At 36.4% G+C, this 25,275-nt stretch overlaps 1 protein-coding gene across 2 annotated transcripts in view; it reads right to left on the reverse strand.

Annotated features, from left to right (window-relative positions):
* Positions 1–25,275, reverse strand: part of SOX6 (SRY-box transcription factor 6) — a 367,386-nt gene that overhangs the window by 292,442 nt on the left and 49,669 nt on the right. For both annotated transcript variants that reach the window (XM_063398073.1, XM_063398072.1), the window contains exon 2: positions 23,994–24,064. The gene's annotated coding sequence lies outside the window, so the exon portion shown is untranslated. The remainder of the gene's footprint in view (positions 1–23,993; positions 24,065–25,275) is intronic.

The raw sequence follows: 25,275 nt of genomic DNA on the forward strand, positions 1-25,275 counted from the left end.
AGGCTTTTCAAGATTCCTTTCTCCCCAAAGTAGCCACATTGCTGGTGACTAATGATGTCCTCAAGGGTAAATAGTAAGTATTTTAAAAAGTTTACTACTCTGAATGATTTCTTTTTGTCAGACATAGTCTCTGAAGCAAACTCGAGGGCTGTCACATGTTTGTTAGAAAGATACTGCCTGTTTCAGAACTCCCACAGCATTAAGTAGATGTCTCTAGAGGTTCCTTTATGCATCTAAAAATAATTAAATAAAATATCTTTCTTCCTTTTTTAATTTTTTTTTTTACTTTCTCTGTGCAAATTTTGAGCTTTTCAATCACCTAAATGTAATAAAGCCTGATGCGATAGTGCTAAGAATTCTCCCGTTTAATGTCTAGGAAATTGCAGGAAGTTTATAATTTCCTTTGATAATCTGCTGTATTTCCCTTCTCGGGACATCCTGCAGAATGCAATGTTCACAAGCTGCATTTTGTAATGCAAAAATTCTTCTTACACTAAAGTAATTTTATGCCAAAAAGAGCAACTACTGGCCAATTCAATGCCTCAAGTAACTCAGGACTCTCCTTGTACCTTACATCTTTATTCATTTATATGGATCCTTTGCAACATGAGTATCTTCAACAGTTTTGAATTAATGGATAATTGTACACTAAATAAGAGACCAGGACAAGATGTAGTACACCACCATTACTGCACTTGCATTTTGGGCCAAGTGACTAATTTCAAGCATCATCCACATACAAGTGAATCAGCACAAGATCTGTTTTTTATGCACTGGGCAAAAGATTCACATCCCACATAGAACAAAGTTGAAGCACAGAGTGGGGCACTTTCTTTAGAAACAGGAAAAGGTCATTAATTCAAATTCATATTTTGACACAAGCAGAAGAGTCAGATTCATTTTTTGGTAAAAGAGGGAACAGTCTCTCAAACACATGTAACTAGTGAAAAATCGTAAGATTCGCAACCCTCAGCTAAGAGATTTACCTTTTAAAATTTTGTCTCAAAACTGAGGTTGTGCCTTGCTGCAAGATCCATTGCTTTCTAACAGTAATGAGGCTTAGCCACTCTATGGTAGCTAAAAAACTGCAAGTACATTTCTGGAAACCATAGACTAGCGCTTCCCTCCAGTTGGACATTTTCAAAATTAAATACTTCACCATCATATTTATCAGAGCTAATAAAGTTCTGAGAGAATTGTTACTGTTTCCTCCCTTTTAGGAGAGTGCTCAGCTAATAAACATAGTTGTTTTTCCAAGCTATTGCTAGCTTTTCAATTCTTTGTCCATTGTAGGTATGGCCTTGTAGCATATCATTCCACAGACTCAGTCTAATTTCAATAGCATCTACTGACTATTTCTCCATTTCTGGGAAAAATTTAGCTATTTCACTTTGCTGGCATACATGGTTTTCAGACATGATTCTTCCACGTAGCTACTTGAATTTGTACTATGAGCTAAAATGATATGAAGTAACCAGGGCTGAGCAATTTTATCTTTTTCTTCGAGAACTTTGTTCTCTGCCTTGGAACATTTAAGTACAATTAATCAGGTGCTCTAATACAAACACCTCTGCTCTTACCATGTCTCACTATTTCTAGAAGTTTAGCTTTGTGGCAGAACACCATAATGCTACCTCTTACAGATTTCTTACAAATGTAGGATTTTTGGGCTTTGGGGTGGGATTTTTTTGTTCAATCCATGACAGAAAAACGTAAGCAGAAGAATTGCATCTTCTGTACACTTTTAAAGAGTCGTACATCTTACATTTAAGAGTCATAGAAACAGAAACATTTAGAAATACAAACTCGAAAGACAAAAATTTGATGAGGATAAAATTATTCTTTTTGCTTTGTTTTCCTTCTTTGAGGGAGGGCTGTTCATTCAAGTTTTTAACCCTGGAATTTAATACAAGTTTTTCCTGTCAGAGACAGGATTCTCACTTCCAAAAGGAAAACATGTGCTTTTGTAAATGTAAAAGCTGTATCTTTATGAAGAATTTCCATTTAAAACATCCCATCTGAGTCCATAAAGTCAATAAATATTTTTGGCTTGAAGCAGATAACAGATACATCCAAACAATTAGAAAAGGCCAAAATATATTATGCAAATCTGATGTATTTAGCATGAACTCTCTGCCATTTCTATATAAACAAGTGATTAGAAGGTTCCCTTCAAAGGCCAATGTGATTAGCAGAAAAACTTCACAAATTCACTTACTGCCTAATGAAGTACATGCATTTTTTTCCTTAGAGTTATCACAAGTTGTATATCAGCTGTCTATTAAAGCAATGACGGTAATGATGCTGATGCCTTTTGTGCTAGGATCTCTTACAAGAAACACTGTCACATTCTAGCTCTGGTGTCCATGATCTAGAATAATTTTTAAAATTTAAAAAACAGGGGGAAAAAAAGAATTCGTCGTCATCTTGGGCTACCTACAGAAAAAAATTAGCTACTTGAGCATAGGTAACAATGGTTCAAATTATAGACACAGCAACAGGCTGAAACCTTCCTGAAAATCCTTCGTCCACACACACTAAAATATTTACAGTCAGGCATTGATAACTGTCTAACTTAGGAGCAGTTGCAGAAAAATTGAACTAGCTATTTTTCAGTTTACTGAACTAAGACCTTTTTTCTTTTGTACCTTGGAACTCGACCACAGATGTTTCAAGAGACATTTTGGAGACAAAAACAGGCCAAGTAACACGTGTGAAGGATTCATTATGGTCTATGGAGTAAATAAGTTGGAATAAACGTTTACATGGAGCAAGGCCTAGAAGGAGCTCATATTTCCTTGTTTGTATGTGTTTTAGTCAGACTCTAAATGTAATCTGTACATAGATTTTTGTGGTTTCATAAAACGTTGTTAAACTGTCCAGCCTGGTGACAGGTACTATACGATGCTGCAAAAGGTTTACTGTTCTCAAACTCTTAGCACTCTGGAAACAAACAATCAGTTCCATCTGCAAAAGGCAGCTGGATAAAAATAAAAACTAAATTGTAGTAGAAAGGAACACGTAGACAGCAGGGGAAAAGGATCAACTGCCACAATTTATTGCTATAGTATAAATGGTGCGGCAACTTTAACATGGCAGGGCACTTACAGCAATATTATTCTTGTTAGAGCACTGCTCTGTCAGAGAAAACAAGAGTTCATTCACAGACATTAAATACAGCTGAAAAAAATGCAGGGAAGTGATTTGTACTTCATGGCAAAACGGTATATCCTCCCCTTTCCTGTTTTGAGCCATTCTGGAACATACCAGTCAACTATTGAATGTAGTCCACTGTTCAAACGCAAGATTAACTGAGATGCTCCATGGCAAGCAAATAAATTTGTTTCCAGTGGAATAATTATTCTTATAGAATGTCATCCTCTCTTACGGCAGAGAGAGACAGGTGATGACATTCAACAAAATGTGATTTTTATTCCCGTTTTCTTGACATGAAGAGATGTATGACTTACTCAGCTCCTTTGAAATACATGCTCTGAGGTCATGTCTTTTTTTTTCTTTTTTTTTCAGAATGCCATCACCAACTACATAATAGTTAGGTGACTGGGAAAAGTGGGAATATTATTTTCCATTCAATGTAATCCTGCATAAGCATATGAAAGAGCAGCTATTCATGTAATGGGCCCAGAAATATTGCAGTCTTTGTTTCTGCATTTTCAAAAGCTAATCCTACCTACATTTGAGCTACTTAGACATATCCACAGCAAGTTACTATGTGGCAAGTGTTCTAAATATGACAAGAGCTATTATCTGTAAAGAAAAAACAGAATCTACAACTCTTTGTACCATCTAATATTCTTTAGCATCTCAAGTAATTAGCAGCTTGTTCCAAAAACATTTGAACAGTTAACAGATTTGATACCTATGGTTAATCCTCATTAAAATTACGATTACATGATATAATTACATGTAAATAAGAAAAATGAATTCAATATAACTCTTACCCTTTTCAATGTTGGGCACTATGTTGGGAATCATACAGTATGTACAATTAGATTTATACTGCTAAGCTAAAAATATTGGTGAAGATCTAAAAATGACGAACAGTGCCTTTTAAATTAATGTCTTATTAGTTGAGTGAAGTACACTGACAAAGAATAATTTATGCTTATTCAAACTGCTCTCGACATCTTCAGGTGTTTCCAAATGAGCTCACAGAAGAGTGATTAAATGCATCTGATAACAAGCCACACATTGCTGAAATTACTTACCGCCTCATTTTATGATTAATTAAACATGTAGATTAAAGTTGCAAAAGAATTTAGATTAATGAGCAAGTTAAGTCTTGCTGATATAAGTGAATTGGGAATTGGATGCTCTGTGGAACTTTATAAACATGCATTTTATAATGAGTAAGACAAGGCTACATGTTGAATCCTGGCCACAAGGGCCTTTGACGATGCAGTCTTTTTTAACATGGTTTGACAGCTTTCAAATAACATTCTACTATAGACTTTAAACTTTGTGCATTGCTGTAAAACATGAGACTACATAACTCATGTATTAGGAGTACGATTATTTCAAAGCTCTCCAAGGTAATGACCCCCTGTAGCAGCAGCTGTTCAGAAAAATTACAAGCTCGATTGTTATTTTAATCAGAGAGAATTTAGTAGGTAAAAGAAGTTATGCAACCAGTAAAATTATACGACACTCCATCAGTAGCCTTATAGCATCTTTCATAGTCCTGTTCCTCCCAATTCCCTCACCAAAAAACCTTGGTCCTATTAGTAAAACAGCAATTCATGAAAAATTCAAAGCCATTTATTAAGTCTGGTATCTATGCAAGGCAAGGTAACGTTTAAATTTATGATTCTTCTTATCAGCTCCAAGAGTGTGTCAAAATATCTGCTAGGCTTGCCAAGTGTCCATTTTTCCTCTTTTAAGAACATCTACACCTAATCCACTCAGCTTGGTCTGCATCAGAATGCCAAGTTGGGACTTCATGGTCCAACTTTTGCTTTGCAGGGCAAAAGCAAATCAGATCACTCATCCAAATGTGCTTTGCTTTGTACAGGATGTTGAAACTGAACTTATTGACTTATCTATATGTTTATGTCATTTGTACAATTTTCCTCTTCTCTTGCATCAAATTACTCCTGCCGACTCACCTGTGGTGGCTGGCTACTTTTAAACCCTACGGTTATTTTTAAAATTTGGATAAGAATCCATTTCCTTGCCCTAGATGTGTCCTTTTAATTTACATCCTAACTTCAAAAGATCAAAGATCTATCCAACAAAAATCAAGGACAACAAGAACCAAAAAGGTGCATACAGCACAAATTGCTCATGAAAAATATTAACCTCAGGTCACTAACGTATGCTCATTTTTCTGAGCACATGTACTAACAGAAGTACAAATGCCTTTTATTTAGAGTTCTACAGCAGAGCACATGCCTCAAATCCTTTGACTCCTTACTGATTCACTATAACATTTTAGCATAAGTCAATTATCAACCTTCGGCTGGACTGCTGCACATTAGTGTATCACTCAGAAACCACAACTGCCAGTTCCTGCTTATTCTGTGCAGAGTGATGCTCCAAGGTCATAGTTACTGTTCTAGAACCACAAGCCTCATCTGATTTATTAAAAGTGGATAGTGCTTGTGCCATTTAGGGTCAGACCTGTCCTGCGTCCATAGAATCATCTTCCTGTTCTGTTTTCTAATTGAGTTTAAGCTTTTCATATACAGCTACTTTGGGTAATATATTAGAAAATATCTTTACTAATCAACAAATAAATTATTAATAATCCCTATTGTGCATGCAATGTGATGATCAATTCTTAGAACAGATTCCTCCCATTTGCTAAACAACTCTACCTCTACCTATGCATTTTAGTGCTGTCTGCCAGGTTCTCTGGCTTTCCTTCAGAAGACATTGCTCATTTCATTAACCATGCTCTGGCTTTGTAACGTAGCAGGTTGCAGTCATGTAAAGGCATAAAATTACTAAAATGTAGTAAATTTTACTTGTAAGTTAGGGGATTGGTCTGTTTTACATTCAACAATCCAAAATGCTGGGACCTATGTTCTCCCTTGTTCCAGCTTAGGTCAATTACCTCACACTCTGAGCACACTCCTCATATAAAAATCTCACTATACTCCAGAACAACCTAGAAGCAACAAAGTACGAGCTGAAAGTAGTTTTCTTCATGGCATGCTGAATATACTCATAATAAAAAGATCCATTTTCCTCAAGTGAAAAAAAAAAAGTTTGCAGTCAAATAAAATGGCTTTGCTGGAGCCAATAAATGGAAGTCAATGGCAAATTCATGGTAGTGGCACAGGGTAGGTTGTGGGTGGTTTTCTGTATCTGATATTCAGTGAAAAAAATATCTCACAGTAGGTCAATATTTGATAGCAGATAGCAAACACGTGTTCTTACTTATTAGAAAATTGTCTAACCACAATGAATTTCATTATCCCGTTCACTTTTTCCATGTATTTTTTTGTGCTTCCCTGCTATATACATTTTATGTATTCTACTGAAAGAAACTTAGTGTTTAGATGCAATAATACAGAGTAGCACATAAAAATTTCAGATACTAATTTCCCAAAGGTTTTAGGAACACACCAAAGTACAGGACAAACAAACAAGTGGCTACTTGCCACCCAGTTCAGAGTTCAAAGACACAAGTATTGAAAAGGCAACTCTCAAAAACTCGAAAATGAAAGACTATATTAGCTTTCCCTATTTTTTTTACCCGACAGAACACTTTTGATCCCTTTCCATAAGCTTACCACCAAGGACTACATTTCCTGGATTCAGCTATTTGCTCAGAGGGCGAGGCAGCTCCACTCCTGTCCCTGTCACCATAGCGCACTGAAGCTGTACTCCAAACAGTTACAAGGAGGAAATAGAATCATTGCACAAGTAAGTTTTTAAAGAGCAGTCTGATCTCCACTGAAGCTCTAGGCTTCAGAAATACTATGCAAAAAGTAGAGTTAGCTGATTAAACTTTTTATTAGCCAGTCAGCAAAGCTCTGTTCATTCTGTTTTCAATAGCAAACCTCTTGTAATGTATTTTAAAGGATCTTAAAGAAGAAAATTCAAATTTAACAACAAATGAGAATTCTCACTCAAGTTTTAAAACAAGTGGCGTGGACACTTAGAAGCATTGTTACTTTAAACTTGTAGAAGGATTTAGACTCCTGAATTGAACTGAGAGGAACTTTTCACATATTACAGCATTCTATAAAACTTATTACAACTACCAGGCTGGCCTCAAATTTTGTCCAACCTAAAGTAAAACTCTGACAGAAATCCACTGGGATTTCTGACAGAAATTACTGCTCACAGAGGTCCTGGTAGGGTCTGTTGTCAAGGTTGTCTGAGGCAGGTATCTGAAACATTCCCTAGATACGCACAGTGGAACTGGCATTTTGAAACTGATACTGTGGTTATTAAGTCTTCAGATATTTTAGAAGAGCTCTGAAATAAAATATCCTGTGGTCAAAAAGCTGAGACCACTTTTAACTCTGCAGCTACTTCTACCCTGTGAGCAGATTACTGAGACACAAAAACTAAGGCAGCATATACTTTATACTGAAGTATAAAGATATACAAAAACTACAGGAAATATTTTTCCCTGGAGATTTGCCAGTGGAAAATGTTGCTACCTTGTCTGTTTCTTCAAGAGCACGTCCAGCAGATCCCATCTACTGTAGAGTGATATGTTCTCACAGACAGAAAAGGGGATCGCTTCAAAGCTATCAGTCAGGGCTGCTTACAGAGAAGAATCCTCCTACTCAGCTGTTCTCTAGAATCATCTTTCCAACATGTAAATATGAACAAATCATTAACCAGAAAATTAATGAAAATAACTCTGATTTATAATCCATATCTGATTTACACACATACCTTCTATTGTATGAAAACAAGCATTGAGAATTATTACCCCTTCCTTTTTCCTACCTCAGTAATTGCACAGAAACATCGATAAAGGCTGTACCAGGGAACAGTCTGGCTTTTTTTGTGTCCAATACCACTTGACAGAACAAATCCAAGATGTAAACCAGTTTAAAATAAATTGCCTCAAAAGGAGACATCTTCACACTCAAATATAGAATAAGAAGAAACTTTAGCTGGAAGGAATTAAGGAGTGGCCTTTTAAGTCATGATTGTACCAATGCATGTAACACATACAAACTTCTGCTGGCAGAGCTGGTTTGCACTCAGGAAGCAATGGCAATAAAGGAAAAGTCCAGTATCGATGATTAAAAAATGGACAGAAATATGTGCATGTGCCAGTAGCATGTGGAGACAAATAGTCCAAAGAACGCAAGGATGATATTTGACGTTACCAGCACATGACAACAGACTGCATTATATTTAAAGATAAGAACCAGGATGACATGTGTGATCTTCCAGAGCTCTTCATGTTACTTTCTCACTTAGCTTCTAGTATCCATCCCGAATTAACCTTAAGAGTTTCCCTGTACATGTGTAAAATAGGAAAAAGAAAGAGCATCTGCATATTTGATCCCATGACACCACTGACATTTTACCAATTTTACAAGATGAATAAATGGAAGGGTGACTTCACAAAAGTCACTTTGATATAGTTTAGAGATATAAAGCTAAACTGAGATTTCACAAACCAAAATAATTCTATTGAACTTGTACTGGCAATACCAAACCCTCCACCAGTGGCTATTTCATCAGAATACAGATTTATCCTGCTGAAGAAAAAGAAAAAAAAGGAAAAAAAACCCAACCTAACGTATAATTTCTGTATCTTTGACCAGAGTCAATATAAGATGCAAGAGAGGATTCTCAAAACTCTGTATAAGAGTTTCCATTCCTGACTGGGAACTCTGATTAAAGCTATCATTTCCCGCCTTTTAAATGATCTAAAGTTGGCATTGTTCAAAAAATAAAAACTATTGGAAGACACCCAGATATCATGGTAATTGTGGCAACAGTAAGTACTCAAAGATAGTTAGCAAGAAAGTTAAATAGGCTTATTGACTATTATATAAGTGTTTTTCAGAGCTTCTCATCTCACACAGAAAAAATTACAGAGTGGGGATGTGGAAATAAAAACAAAGAAACAGAATCTAAGGGGAAAAGAGATCTCATTGTTCCATTATCCTCACAAATCAACATTTTGAAATAACACATAGTTGTAGAGCTCCTTTTTTTCTCTCTTTCAAAGTGAGTATTATTCATATTTATCTGAAATATATTGGCTCAATGTGAGATAACAGTCAACAGAGAGCAACAGAGAAAGACATTTTGGAGGGACACCACTTGTTGCATGCTCCTCAGTTTTCTTTTAAGCCAGTTTCATCTTCATTCTGCTCTCTACTGGGTATTCAGAGAGCCAGAATTGGGCTTTATTATTCCAGAAAGCCACATATCTCCTACGTATGGCAGAAATTTAACTTAATGGATCCCACAGTAATTCCATCAAGATACTAAATAAGAGCAAGGGAAAGCACAGGGTTGTCAAGCACTACAGATGAGTGCTCTGGGACCAGAGAACTACTCATCCACTGTGTGTCATGGGCTTTTCAGCATATTTCCATCTTTCCCTGGGATTAGTTAAAGAATGGAAAGGAGAGTTTGGCAACCAAATATATGCCTCTGCTTAGAGAGAACTAAGCAGAATGACGACGGATTACTTCCCTTATTTCATGGGCAGGAAAAGTCATCCATCAGAATGACAAATGCAGTACCTTTATAGGCTCACAGCCACTCTCTGAGCTATTCAGTGGTGCTATTGTGAACCCACTGCTACTTTCCTATTAATCTGCTTTAAAAACTCCAACAACTACTGAGGACACCAATAAGAATGCTTTTAATAACAATCAAACATGCAGAGACCATAGAGGAGCCTTTCACCATCTAAATAGGGGCTGCAAGAAAGCCAATGAGGAAGTTTTTACAGGGGCATGTGGTGATAGGAAACAGGGGAATGACTAAACTGAAATAGGGGAGGTGTAGATTAGATGTTAGGAAGAAATTCCACTATGAGGGTGGTGAGGCACTGGCACAGGTTGCCTCAGAAGCTGTGGATGCCCAATCCCTGGCAGTGTTCAAGGCCAGGTTGGATGAGACTCTGAGCAACCTGGGATAGTGGAAGGTGTCCCTGCCCATGGCATGGAGTTGGAACTGGATGATCCCCTCCAACCCTGGCCATGCTGTGATTTGAATAACTTAAAGTATAAGTAAGTTGACTCAAACTCTAAAAGAGGGAAATGGCACAGAAGCCCTGAACCCTGGTTTGTGTTTGTAGGACTACCAACATGAATGGATCAGGCAGTTAAAAAGAATGGATTGTGTCATGGGGCTCCTGAAACAGTGATAGACCAGAACTAAAAAGAAAGCAGGAGTAAAAGGGAATTCTTATGTTTGCATTGAGAGCTATGAACAATCCAAGGGCACAGTCAGATGCAAGACATGTTAAAAAAAAACTCATGTGGAAATATCAGGAAAGAATTTCAATGCTGTTGGGTCAGGGATTTTTTTCCAGCCAATACAGAAGGGCAGGAGGGGAGTATTGGCATTTAAATTTATAAAAACATAGATTATGATTTTTGTTGCCATATTAAACAGAAACTTTAGTAACTTCTCTGAGAATTTTTTATGTGTTAGAACTCTGTAGATTAATAGGATGCCCAAACTAATCTGGGAGTCTAGAAACAGGACTAAGTGGCTATTCTCAAAAGACTGTGTTTCAATAGACCTCTCATGCACTGGAGCTTGGATAGGAATATAATGACTACTCCACTTCATCATCTAATATCTGTTAAAGACATTTAAATACTTCCTTAGTAATATTACTTCCTCCGGTTACAACAACTGCAGACTGAGACGTCCTGGGAAAATATTCTCTTATCTATAGAGCCTCTGTTTTTCTGTTACTATGAAACTTCTGTCCTTCATTAACATTCAAATCACCTTCTTTCTCTGCAGCTGGTGGAGAGGCACTTCACTTTTTTGTCCTAGCAGTGATATAGCAGAACCTTTAACCAAGAACAGGATGTGTCTGGGATCACCTTTAGAGTTTAAAGTTTGTAAACTCTTAGGTTTTTTAGAATCTTGACAGCAAAACACAGAAATGGTCCAGGAAATAACTGTAATTAGGAATCATCCTTATCTTTCTTCTCTCCCTGTTTTTAGAACTGTTGTTTCAAATAAACTAGCCTTAAACACTACATAAGAGGCTATTCCACAAGGTTGTTCTGGTGAGACAAGTATTTGCTTTCTTTAAAAAAAGTCTCAAAAAATGCTGCTTTCCCTAATACTAGATAGCCTCTCCTTTCCACCCACAAAAATACCAAAAATCGTAATCCTATATAATTGAAGAGAGAACGAACACTTTAGGACAGCAGAATTCAACATTTCTGTCAGCTTTGTTAGGCTTAGAAAGTGGTTGTGCAAATAGACTTTTCCAACACTACCAAAGAAATCTTTGGTCAAATTTGGCAGAGAAATTAGAAAGCAAGTTTGACTCAGCTAAGTAATCTAGTTTTCACTGCAAAGAGCTAAAGGCTAAAAGTATAAGTCCCCTTTAGTAATATAACTTATACTTTCCCTAGACAGAATTACATATTTGTAATGTATTTCAGTGACTTTTCATATGTATTACTGGAAGGGTAAAAATACTTGTCTTAATGGCTCTAGCCAATTATTTGGGAATTCCTAACCTGAAGGTTAAACATCTATTCTCAAAGTTTTTGACCATTATCAACAATGAATATTAAATTGTAAAGACGAAGTTTAATATATTTACTATAAATATATTAAATAAAGTTTTCGTTTGCAGCTGGATAAAACACAAAATATTTCTACATCTTGGAAATTATATTATACTTCTTATAACTATGTTCTGTCACCAGTCCATCTTCATTTAATAAGTTAACTCTTAAATGCCAATTCTATCTTTTAACTGCAAAAATAATTCTCTTTAATTCTGTTTAGTTTGTAATACTACATTTTTCCCTATAGTCATTAATGGTAATATTGTGATTATATTAACAATGAACAGTCAATTACTTTTTACATCTCTGCTCTTCTTCAGTTTGTAGAATTAGTGCAACCGATTAATAGTAGAATGAACTTATTTTGGTGTTCACTTAATTTTATAGTTCCTTCTTTGGTGTAAAACAAAACCGTTAATTGAACCAGAGACAGCCATTTTAAAAAGATATCTTAATTTTCTTTTTAATATTTTTCTGTTTGAGTATGACATTTATTTGTCATAACCTCAAAATTTATTAAGGCTCCAGTGTAATTAACTTACTAAGTATGACCTAAAAAACCCTTAAAAACCTGTCACATTTTGAAACCAATAACATCAAACTACTGCATTCAAGGTAGTGAAAGCATTTCTTTGATTAACACTAAATGCTCTATTGTGCTAGATGGGAACTGCATGAACATATCTTACACAAAAAGGCCCTCAAAATTTTTCCCATAACTATATAGATCCAATATTCTCTAAAATTATGATTGGCTGAGGGAGATATTTCTACAACTGAAGCTTAATCTGAAAATAAGCCTTTGGCACATATTTCTTTAAAAATGGTAAAAGGGAAGAAACATATATCATTTCTATAATAAGTAGAACAGGGAGAACTATGTTTAAAAGCGGCAAGAACCATGTTTAAAACCCTAGTAAATGTGGGTAGCTTGAGAGTTATTAACATGTCAGTTGTTTGAAGTTGCCCCTATTGAACAGGAGTACAAGTAGTAGCAGTTGTTACTACAGCTACTGTACTTGTAATAATTGAAAGCAGTGTTACAGCCATTTCTGCCTAATCCCTCTTCTGGGCACCAGAATTTTCCAACCCTTCTAAAATTATAGTTTAAAAAAAAATGTAAAATTATCCAAGTTAAGAAAGGAAACAAAGGTGAAATGAGCTGCTCAGAGCCATAAAACCAGGAAAAATAACCACAGGTCAACCTGCCTGGACACAAACAGTGAATGACCTTGAAGGGTTTGCATTTCCTTAGCTCATGAAAACTTATGAAAAATATCCTCTCTCTGCACCCAAACTGGAAAGAATCTAAACAAACACCAAGAAGAATGTCTAGGAAAAATATATCAGAGCATGGTACTTACCCCAGAGACTGGAGACTGGCACTAACTCTCAAGGAGAAACAAGTGCATGGAAGCTGATCTTTACCAAGTTAAACCACAAAATCAGTCTCCAGGATATGGCCTCCCTTCCATTTGCAGGTACTGCTCCCCTGAATGCTAATGTCGATCACATATGCTTACAAAGCAAAGAAAATTCCCCTAAACTTCACTGGGCTGGACAGAGCAGTATTTCAAAAAGCAGCTGTTGTTGGTAGCGTTCAAGTTTATTGGCAATCCTTATAAAACTATCCCCAAAACACATACTGTATCTGATCTCATGTTAAGAAGGCTTTTCTCTAAAGAGTACTGAATCACTTTAATGTAGATTCTAATGCTGCCTTACTCCACTTTCAAGGTAGCCAGTAAATTCAGCTTTACTACAGTACTATAAAGATGTGAAAGAACTGTAACAGCATCTAAAAATGAGCTGTTGCCACTATACTGTTCAGTTTAGAAAACTCTAAACAGAATACTGATGAAAAATGTTAATGATAGTTTGCTGAGGTGCCAAGAGAAATGAGACGAGACAATTCACTATATTGTTATAAAATGTAAATTATAACATCCTAAAGAATCTGCCACAACTCCAAGAAGGACTAAAAGATCTAAACAACACAGTATTTCAGTAATTTAATTTTTAAAGAGAGCTATCAAGCAGCCATACTTACCTAATCAGTACAATCACAGCAAAGACCTCAGTATTCACAGGATTTTAATTCCTGCAAAGTCCTGTCTATCGCAATGAAGTACCTCAAAGTACTTAAAGCACCTTGCTAAATTAAGGCCTTAATCACATATGTATATACCTCTGAGCAGCTTGCTTTGGATCACCAATAAAGTTTCAATAGACTGGATAAATAGGGAAATTCAAAATGTTCTAAAAGTGTCTGGAGAGGTTCAGGTCGGATATCAGGAAAAGGTTCTTCACCCAGAGGGTGTTTGGGAACAGGCTCCCCAGGGCAGTGATCACAGCACTGAGCCTGCCAGAGCTCAAGAAGTATTTGGACCATGCTTTCAGGCACAGGTGTGATATTTGTGGGTGTGGTTTGTCCTGTGCAGGGCCAGGAGTGGGACTCAGTGATCCTTGTGGGTCCTTTCCAATTCAGGATATTCTATGATTCTGTGTGAAATGTTTGAAGTGCTCCCTGAGCCTGTGATCCTTTAGCTTTGAGGCAGTGGATTGTCTCCTTTATCACACCCATGTCTCTGACCCTGAGTTTCAAGACTGAAAATGAATACTGTCTTTCTTCAGTAGTGATAATGAAATTATTTTACAGCCCCAGCCCTTCCCCAGACTCTGTAAACTAATTCCACAGCATGATCTCAGTCCTACAACTCACAAATGCACAGAAGGTAGGGAGAAAAGGCAGAAAGGAGAGGATACAGTGCCTCTCCTTTCATCCTCCTGGCATCTCCGCATGGCAGCTGGTGAGACAAAACAAAAAAAAATCAGATCACTGCCTAGAGAGTCTATTGGCAACTCTCAGTTGCATCTGGGAACAATGACCCATCAAAGCTAACTACGCATTGTTAATATCCCTACCTAATCCAGGCAACAAGACAGAAAAGTACAAAGTGCTCTAGCAAATCCTCCAACCTTCCAGCTCATTCACATCTTCATTTTCCTGAGTCTGGTGAGTGTATAAACAACCATTTTTGCAGCAGTGTCCCCAGTGCTGCCATAAACATCATCTGGGGCCAGGTTGGGGGTGAGGGTGCATTCACTGCTGCCAGGAGGTATTTATTCCATATTTTCACCAAATACAGAGAAGCCAAGGAGGCCCCATGTCATGCTTCCACCTCACTGGTCTAGGAAGAAATTAATGTAGTGCAGAACTTCCCTACAGTGACATACTTGGGTCTGGGAAACAAGTTTCTGAGGGCTGGATTATGATTTTTGAGATGCAGAATTTTCGAGCTATTGGGTTCTAAGCCGGCACAGTCTTAAGCTCACAGCTATTGGCATGTTTGACATTTTAAACTATGAAATACCAACCTATTTTGAAATTGTCCAAATCATTAGTTGTGGAATTTTCCTAGCACTTCATGAATACCACTGTTAATTGGGCAATTAACTCGAAACTACAGAATATGCTGTGATGGCATGATATGATATAAGCCATGTAAAAGAAGGAACAGCCAAGCAACTCAGTATGTTGAAAGATATTAATGAAGTGGCAAAATCTGCCAGAAAAATAATAATGGGTGATTTTAACTACCCCAATATTAACTGGTTGAATAACACATCTGTACATGGTTGGGAGAAGCAGCTTATTGATACTATAAATGGCTTCTTTTTGGAGCAGCTCCTTCTGGAGAACAGAGGAGGAGGAGTTCCACTCAGTTATTAATTTGTGTGTGTGTTTGTGTAGAAAGCAAGCATGGGTGTTCTGCTAAGCAACAATGGCCATGGGACAATGAGTTTGAATCTCGATGATGAAGTATTTCAAGTGGTAACCAAATAGTTAATGGCAGGTGGGTGGGTGAGGAAAAACCCATGAACAACCGACATCTCAAAGGGATGGCTGTTTTGGAGGAATGAAGGGGTTTATTCACACACAGAAACAAAACACCAGAATTAAAAAGAGAAGGGAGGAAAATATTAAAAAAAGGCTAGGTTAGCATGTTTCTGGGATAAAATACAAGAATCTGTGAGGTCTTAAAAAACAAGTCTTTTTGAATACATGAACTCTGCCTAAATGTTTAAAACAGTGCACAACACTGATTATTGTTATAACTTACTGCTCAATATTGTACCAAATGAACCAAAACCATAATGCAAACTTTGGCAATCAGAATGTATAAATCCAGTTTAAAAAATAATAGTTTAAAAAAATAAAGGAAGAGAAATTTTTATTTTTCCATAATTATATAATTATTCGAGTTGACCTGGGAGAAGCACACATATATGTTATTTAACGTGCAAATCTGGAATCTGGAGTAAGGGCATACAGGTCTTCCAACTGTTTTGAGGAATTCAGCAAAAAAGATAATTGAATGTGTGTGGTTATGCTTCCCTCATCATCCTCTAAAAGTTACAGTTACGTCCATAACAAAAGCATCTTTAAAAACAAGACATCGAAAAACAAGTAACTAACAGAAAAATTAAATACGGACATGGTGATGGGATTATTGAGGAATAGGACTGCCAAGGATCAGAAATGCAGTTGGTTTGTTTCTTCAGCACATTTCAAAACCCCAAAATTTAAGAACATACTAGGTTCCCATAATGAATCAGAAAAATCTTGGCATGAACAGCAACCAATATCTGACATTTCTGAGGTGAGTGAATACACCAGAGTTTGCATCAAGCAAATCTTTGGTTCCTTTCAACACAGATATATTTACCAACCTCTAGGCTTCAGTGAACGCAGTAAGGAAATCTGCAGACTGTTTGCTAGGGTGGGGTTCAACCCAAATGTACAATCAGGCCAATAACCTGGCAATGTTAAAAACTTGCCCAAGCAAGATAGGATCAGTTCTAATAACTGCTCTTTAGTGGATATAGGGCATGGGGGAGATCCAATATGGTTGTAGGGTAAATGGCTTTTTAAGAATAAATATTAAAATATGTATCTTGATTTGGAGGAGGAAATGTTACATAAAATTAAGACTTTCTAACAATGCTTTAAAAATATTAGGTTAAGAAGCTGCAAAGAGACATAAAACCTTGTGTTGACAGGTAAGAACTTGCATCTGGGAAAGAATAATTTCAGCTATTTAATTTCACTGCTGGATTTTACTCAAAATATAATCACTTGGTAAAGATGGAACAAAGAAACACAATGTCAAGAGTACAAACAAACCCTAAAGACATACAAAGAAAAGAGAAAATGTCCTATTTTAAACAAATTGATATCATGTGTTCTGTTAAGGTAGGGTTCTCTAGTCTAAAATATATCTCAGAAATACAGGTGAAGCAAGAATGAATTGATGGACATCACAGAATTTTTAGTAAGCCGGGTAAATTCTGGGACATTTTCATTTGTCTCTGAAAGGCAGAGGGCTGCCTGATGTGATGGTCATTAAAGTGTTGCTGAAATAGAATCAAGAATTAATATCACACACTCTGAAGTTAACCACATTTCTGATCCCCTGTGCCTGCTGTAGAAACATCTCTCAAGTTTTAAGTAGTAAATTATGAGGGTTGAGGGGGAAAACTTCTACTTCACCTTCACCTTACTAAGCTTGGCTTCAGATTCCTGAGCTTTACTCTGATCAGTTCAGCAGATCTAACTGTAGTTGCATTATATCAGTGACCAATTCTTTCTATAAAATTTTTATATTCCAAACTAGTAAAGCATTTGAGTAGAAAAGATATACTAAAGTAAGAATTTCCTATACACAGCCAGTTTGCCAGCTACTCATTCTTCTTCACTCTGCTGCCCTACAAGACTTCAGGTCTCTGCAAGACCATGTGTCTCAGCTCCTGAAACAAGAACCTTGGGTGAAGTTTTACACTCTGTGAACTGTTTCATTGGGAAAGGCCAGAGTGATAAACCTCATGTAGCCTGCTTTGTTTTAGCATTGGAGAATTTGATTAATTACTCCCTGGGGCTTCTTGGATTCTGCAGGGAGCATCTTTGAGACCAAGTTTCAGAGCCAGGATTATATTTACACAATTAAGTGTCTCCTTTGAATATTTTATGATTCACACTACTGAATCCATCATATGCATGTATTAAGAACAGAAGCTGCTCTCATTTACTTCAAATTGATTTTCTTCAATGTCTTGTTAATGTAGACATGCAAAAATATCGATTCCGCATGACTATGCATGAACTTAAACTCCTAAAAGTAAAATATTAACATTTCTGTATTATTTGTATTTTAATTATTAGTGAAAGTGTGGCCAAGAAGAAAAAAAAAATGGAAAATGATTTTTTTAATGCACTTTCTTTAAAAAATTACCTTTATACTTTATCTTATGTTTAATATCTTAAAGTAACATTTTTAATGTGGGCTTCACTTTGATCAGCTCTTTTTAATTAACTTTAGAAATGTGAGTGTTTTACAGCACAATCTTTATCAATTCTTTTATTTAGCTATTAACACTTATTTTTTACCTTCAGCAGACCATTATCAGATTTCTATTGAGTCAGGCTTTGGTATATACCGAAGATCTTGATACATCTAGCAAGCAGTTAACCTCTTACCCTGCTCTCTCTTGTAACTGTGATTATGATGAATGAGTGGTTAGTTCTAAGCAATTCTGTTTTATGTCAATAAATGAATCAAACAGTCATTGGTATATGGGCATTAGGAAGAGAGAAAATGAAGCTGTCTGGGCACTCGTCCTTTTAAATAATATTATTTTAAAGTTAATGCTGACATTGTTCACCCATACTGTAGAATAACACGTTCTTTGTCTTATTTACGTAAAATGAGAAATACTGTATATAATTTTTTTGCTCACAGCATGGCTTAAAGAAAATTCTCCTTACCGCTTTCCTGAGATACTGCATTGTAGTTATTAAATTACCAGAAACTTTGGGTTTGTGATGAACAACCATTTCCTCCAGAAATATTTGGTCTCTGTAAATGCCAATCCCTCACTGAAAACCTGTCCAGGTATGGACTCATGCAAGTACTTTGCTTCTACATTCTGAATTGGGCTTCTTAACAGAAACACTTCCTATTCCACTCTCCCAAGCATTGCACGCAACTTCAACAGCATATAGAATGGTTTGGATGAGGATTTGCATTTTATTGCTTAGCACTTTTGCAAAGGAGTTTTTAGACAGCAGATGGATCTAGTGCATTGCACGGATCTCATCCAGCACACATATGGAGCAGCAGCAGAGCGAGGAAGCCCCACTTAGATACAGAGCATGACAACCCTTTGAAAAAGAAAAAGCATTTCTAGCAGCAGCTTCTCTAAATGGTTCAACTTCATCAGAAAATAAGTAAGGACAACATGTGCGGCCTCTGTCTTTGGGCAATGTGTCAGAAGCTGGTTGGATGGTGCTCTTGCCCACACTGGTGTACTCATTCCAGTAACTGCCTGAAACCCCTTGGGTTTATGTGAATTAAAACTGTTGTTTTGTGTATTTTCTCTTGTGCCATACATTTCATTCTTCATGAAGAACTGAAGGAGATTTCTGTGCTATGCTAAATATCAAAATCTCAAAAGTAGTTTAAGTGCACTATTTGTTTATAATGAGAAAAATTGTCTAAAATGAATACAATGCTTTCACAATACAAGTGTTCTGTGTACCTTTTCATTTGTTTACTTATTAGCAAGAAACATCCTGCAAGATCAAAAGGGAAGCAGCCAAAATAATGTCTGCTGCACTCGGGAGGTAAATGGGAACTCAGAGGAGCAGGTTTCTGTGCCAGCATCAGGCAACAGACTTTCCTTCTATTAGAACCAGAAGTCCCTAGGTGACGTCCCACAACCACAGAGCTAGAGAGAAAATCACATAGGGGAGTCCATCATCCCAGACATCCCAGCTGGAAACACAGGCTGGGGAGAGAGAACTTCAGATACTGAAAAACAAACAGAACTTTTGTATTTGAGTTCTGTCCTGTTCTTAGCAGAAGGGAGGCCCAGCCACCTTTCCCTCCCCTTGAGTCCTTTCCCCACACCTTCCTCTCTTTGGGTGCAACTATGAAGGTACAGAAGGATGCAACAATGCACCTATCAGATCCTCACTGGCAAATGTGTTTGGGCACCAGGTTTTAGCTGAGTATAAAGAAATGCTTTTCTCTCTTGCCTTTTCTTTCTGCTCAACTTACTGTTTCTTAAGACTATCTAAAAGATGTACATTTAGGAAATTATTCTCAGACAAAAAAAAATCTTCAAGGAGAACAGAGCTTCAAATTGCTAAGAGTCTAGTTAAATGATGGTTCAACCAGATTATTTTACTTTAGTATATCAGAAGAAAAGGAGGCAGAAGAGGATAAAGGCCTCTGACACCTCCAGCACACATATGCCAAAAAAGGTATGGATGTTGCAGCAAAGAGAAATTCTAGTTAAGAACCACTTTGGTGTCTTAACAGGAACTTTGAAACACTCAGCTCTTTATAGACAGATATATGTGATAAGCTGACAAACATCTCCTAGACCAAAATGCTGATTAACAACCTTGTCTTGTGAAGAGATTTGGGTTCAGTATACTGTTTTGTGGAAAGTAGAGACCATATATTTTCCCAAATGTGTTAACTGTAACTCAGTAGAACATCACATGTTATAAGTGAAACCCATAAGGTAACATTACCAAAAACATATGTCATTTGTTCCAAATAAGCTGTACTTTCTTTGACTTTGTTATACAAATATTCACAATGAAATAATTTTCTCTTTTTAAATAAGCTGGTATAAATACAAAGTACAAATCTGTTTGGTCAGATGCTCCATGGTGTAAATAGAAACAGTCAAAATTTAAAAAAAAAAAAAAAAAAAAAAAAAAAAAAAAAAAAAAAAAAAAAAAAGTATAAATGTTGCCTTAAAAATGAGATTGGGGAAAAATATTAAATATTGAGTTTGAAGCAAAGCATGCTCTTGTTGATATTTTGATTAGAGGAAGTGTTTGAAAAGATAAAATTTACCTACCCACAATGTCAGTTTTCTTGTGTTATAATGTGTGTGCACTCATGCATTCCCTAAGTGTTTCTGGTTCTGTTCTCAAATCTTCTTAAACTAAAAATTCCTATCATTCATTGTTAAAGAAATTTGATTTTATTCCCAAATACAATTAGATTTTTAGCCATGTTTTCAACACAGGCTTTCCACTGTAGAGCTCAAGGTACTGAAGTTTCATGGGCTTTAACACCCCTTATTTCAGGTTTTATTTTTCTCACTCTGTCAGTGCTTTCACATTGTAACCAAGTCAGAATAAAATGTTTACACAGAAACTGAACTGCTTGTAACAAGATGTATCTAAGTGCTGATGTACAAGCAAAATTGCATTTAAATGATGTGTTATTAGATGACATTTATTTTGCCATTTATATCTTTAAATAACTATTGCAGTTTACTACTGGACAAACCTACTTGAGAAGAAGAATTAAATAAATTTTACCACGTTAAAACCACATTCTTGAAAAAAAAGTAACCTTTAGTTAGGACAATTACTCTGTGGGCATAAAACAAAAGCACAAATGTCACATTTTCCATGAAATTTACTTTTGTATGAATCATCAATCCTGTTTTCCCCTGAACAAAACTAGACAAATACGACAAAAAATTCCCAAAGTTGCCTGAACCAGATGATCCAAGTAATTACATGTTACAGCAGAATGCATGTATGACAAAACTTTCAAAAATTTGAGGAAAAATTTATTATAGCCCCTGGTTGAAATAGCTTTGGTATAGACCTATAGCAGCATTTAGCTGATCTTGCTCTATTCCCATATAAAAATATGCAGAGTTTCAAAGATCAATCTTGCCAGCACTGATCTGCTCTCCTTCCCTTTGGAGTACAGATCAAACAAACACGCTATAACGACATGCCCAAATATTATAGCATAACATGAAAAAGGTATACACTTCTCATTAGTATTTTTAAATATTGCTTAGAATTCATTCTCAAAACTCCTTATACAAGCAAACTTCTTGTCTTCCATGCCAACCCTGAAGCTCTCCCCATCTCCTCCTTTGCTTAGGGCCTCTTTGTCCACCCTCAGGCCCCAATCCTGAGTCCATCAGCTTTCACAGTCAGTTCACATGCATAAGTATTTGCAAAAATGAAGTCTTTAAAAGGAAAGGTACCCCGGGTCACAGCCTCCCCTATTAGTCTATTTTATCAGTCTCATTTATGACATTGTGCATAGCCCTGCTATTGCATAGTAAGAATCTGCATCTGCCTAACTCACATACAGATTATTTGTAAGTTCAGAGAGGAACAACAGAGATGATTTCAGAAGATCTAAACCTGTATTACTGTAGAAGCTGTACTTCAATGCTTTTCTCAGTATGTGAGGAAGTACAGGGATGAATCCATCAGTTGTACCTCCTACGTTTTATTTTATTTTCAGTTTATGTGAACTTAAGGTTAGCATATGTTTCTAGATATATAGTGCTAAACACTAAAATGAGTCGTTTAAGCTGAGAAGAACAGTCAGCACGGTGTTGGCTTCTCCAGATATTCATGTCACTGTGGTTGAGCTCTGGCTTGCAGAGGACACCAGTCACAGGCCGGGCTGTGGCTCATCACTGCATGCAGCCATCAACTCAGCTTTGCTGCTCAGGCTGCTGAACCACGTCCCAGCTCTCACGGCCACAATATGTCAGGTGTCTCAGCTGAGCTAACAACTTTCCCTGCAACAGCCAGGGTGCAGTCGTGTGATCAAAACAGTCCCTACCTCTCAAGCAAGTTCAAATACTTACTTGACTGACCTAAAGACAAGATTGTTCTCAAAGTACTTTTTTACGTCACTTTTGTTTACTGTAGGTCTTTGTTTTTGTCCGTCAAGAAGAGCAGTCCACAATATAATTACTAAAGCCCTTTTTATGTTTGTAATGCTACATGAACGTGAGCTGAACAATACTTACACCTTCTCACCCAATTAGCTTAGTACACAAAAATTTCACCATGAAACTGCCACTGAATTTATTCCATTGTTTTCCTTGGACAGTGTCCTCTATATTGAGGTATAAAGAGCTATTCTTTGTATAGATTAACATATTACTATTTCCATTTATAAAAGAGAAAAATGGAGAAAAGAAGATGATAGCTTAAAAAAAAAGCAGTAGTTAAGCCAGAAAGAATACAACAAATTCCTCACTCTCAATTCAGTAATCACTTTATATTGCCTTCTCAGAACTATTTTTCAATGGTAATATTTGGGTTTAAACTGTTTATCTTATTTGATAATATTTTCTTTTTCTCTGACTGAGAATGTTCATTAAAAAAAAGCTGACCTGTAAATGAAGGAAAGTGCAAATAGAATTGCAAAACCATATGTGAAAATGAACATTTGTAAAGAGGAAGGGTTAGTACAAATTGAACATTTCCATATTGAGAGGAGAACCAGCCACGTCTTTCCCCTGATGAATGCAGTTTTGTGAACATCTTTTTCCACAAATGATTGAATAAATATTTATTCATAAACTATATTTGTGACTTAAGAGAACAAGCTGCATAGATTGGTTTCATTTATACTGTATCATACATGAGGTATTGCAATCAGTTATCTCACGCCAAGTCTAGGGCCCATTAGATATTCCTTATTATACTTGACCAAAGCTGAGGACCATCCAAAACAGCAATTCTGAAAGCTTTCTATTTGTTCCATGAATAACTATCTTCCTCCCAGATCCTCTCCTCTGGCTTTCCCTTTCTCAAAGCATTTCTGTTTAGGTGTAGTCCCATTTGAGGTATTTGAACCTCATACTCTGAAACATGTTCCTGAGCTGTGGCCTCAATGACCATGGTTTTGCTGAAACCATAAAGGCCAGATTTCTCCAAGGGATATAAAAATGTGTTCCTTGTTCAGCAGATGCTGGACATCCTAGTGTTTCCTCAATAACACCACACAGCATTTCCTCTAAAAGTCCTGTCTGTCTTGAATCACAGCCCCAGTTCTTTTCCAGAAATGATTTTCATTGCAAAAACATGATGGAGTGGTGTCATTAGCAAGTGCCACCATTGGATGTGTTACTGTAAGCTGTTCTCCCATTGTTATTACTACAAAAACCAAAATATAGCTTGAAATAATAATATTTACTGTTAATTCAGTATTTGTAGCTCTTCTGAATAGTAGAAGTATAAGTTGTTAGCAAAAAAATCTAGCAAAAGTTCAAAAGTAGTGAGGTCAAATTCTTGCTAAATGAACATGCTAAAACTGCGATACAACAGTGACATTTCAAAATTGCTTCCATTCCCCACATCAAAAGAGTATTAGAAAGATGCATATAACAGGGAAAATAATAAATACTTACAAATACACAAGAAAATCAGCCCCAGCTCCCAGAAATCACTGGTAAGTTGCTTTTGAATTCATGAAACTGACCTGAAAATATAAAAAGAAAAAGGTTGAAACAAAAGAAAGTCCAGAACTGATAAATGTTACTTATTTATTATTATAAAATAGTTATGATTTTTAACCATGAACTGAATAAAACAGAACACAATACTGTTGTCACGCTTTCAGCCAAGTAATTTACACAGAATTTGTTTCCAGGAAGCCAATACCAAGAGAAACAATTATTTCATTGTTCTGCATCTCACACCATAGCAACCCTGTCCATTATGGCTTCTAAGAACTGTCATAAATGCAAGCATGGTTATCTTTTAATAAGGAAAATAGCTGTGAGGGGGTTTCTGGCTTGGGGATTTTTCTTTTTTTATGTTCTCAAGTGTTACAGAACATTTATTACTTTTTTTTTTAATTTAAGTAGTTTGTTAAGAGCATTTTCCAGCTTACCTGGTGTAAAATTTTTGTTTAGGTCATTTAATTGGAACTCATCTAAGGCAAAATTTATACAAAGAAGAAAGACTAATGATTTTGTTCTCTTATGGTCTAGATCCCAGTTAGAAGCTTAGCCTAAGTACAATGCAGTCACTATAAGGCATGATTAAATCCAACATTCTTTTTCCTGCACACCCCTCAGTTCTAGTTGGAAAGGTAACAGATGCAACTCAAACCCACAGAGCTCGCCTTATAAAATTCTTTAACTAGCACAATGACTCACTTTATGCCTCTAAATATCCATGGTTTCCTCTCTCCAGAACCCCCATGCATTAGAAGGTAGTTCAGTAGTTTATTTTTATTGTTTGGTCTACATACAGCACATTTTTAGTTCTTAGGAAAACAAAGAAACTTTGTTGCACAGCCCTTGTTTTCTTTCCAAAATGTGAGGATGGATATGGGTAACATTAAACTGAAAATAGTAATGGAGCCTGGGCAACTAGTTTAGGTCAAAACCTTTTTGTTCTCTGGGAGCTATCTGATTAATTTGCAGTTCATAAAACAGTGGGTGTAAGCTCAGTTTAAAAACATGTAACTATATTTAAAGATGAAATTGTCATTTTTGTTAGCCCCCAGTAATCTTTAAGAAACACCTTCCCACAACATTTCTGTATCCTAAAGTGCACCAGCCAGTACTGCACAGTGCCTAGAGACAAGGAGAGAATACCAAACTTATCTTGATGCAGAATATCCTCCTTATTTCATACACCCACCCTGAAGTGCATATTATTCATTCCAACGAAGCCCTCCCC

Source organism: Prinia subflava, chromosome 5 (assembly GCF_021018805.1).
Source record: "Prinia subflava isolate CZ2003 ecotype Zambia chromosome 5, Cam_Psub_1.2, whole genome shotgun sequence".
In the NCBI taxonomy this organism is placed as follows: domain Eukaryota; kingdom Metazoa; phylum Chordata; class Aves; order Passeriformes; family Cisticolidae; genus Prinia; species Prinia subflava.